A 264-nucleotide genomic window follows, 5' to 3' on the forward strand; every position below is an offset into this window, starting at 1 on the left:
CCCCTCGCCCCTGCCCCCGGGGCCGGCGGGGAGGGCGGCGGGGGGTGCCCCGTCCCCCTACCTCTCCCTTTGTGTCTGGCTGCTCCTCCTCGGTGCGGCTGGGCCTGGCCACTCGTGTCTCTCTCGCTGGGAGAGAAGCGGAAGTGCTGCAACAGCAACTATTAAACAGGCAATGGCTTCCCTGGCTGCCTCCCCCACCGCCGAGCGGGGCTGGGGGGCGGCGGGGCCGGGGCGCCCCCCGCCGCCGCCTCGCGCGGAGCGGGG

At 75.8% G+C, this 264-nt stretch overlaps 1 protein-coding gene across 1 annotated transcript in view; it reads right to left on the reverse strand.

Moving 5' to 3' along the window:
* The window catches only part of UBE2E1 (ubiquitin-conjugating enzyme E2E 1), a 45071-nt gene extending 45000 nt beyond the window's left edge, over nucleotides 1-71 (reverse strand). Inside the window, exon 1 of the mRNA XM_010584372.1 lies at nucleotides 62-71. The gene's annotated coding sequence lies outside the window, so the exon portion shown is untranslated. The remainder of the gene's footprint in view (nucleotides 1-61) is intronic.
* Nucleotides 72-264: the final 193 nt, after the last annotated feature.

The sequence above is a fragment of the Haliaeetus leucocephalus genome, unplaced genomic scaffold (assembly GCF_000737465.1).
Source record: "Haliaeetus leucocephalus isolate CR32 unplaced genomic scaffold, Haliaeetus_leucocephalus-4.0 Scaffold973, whole genome shotgun sequence".
In the NCBI taxonomy this organism is placed as follows: domain Eukaryota; kingdom Metazoa; phylum Chordata; class Aves; order Accipitriformes; family Accipitridae; genus Haliaeetus; species Haliaeetus leucocephalus.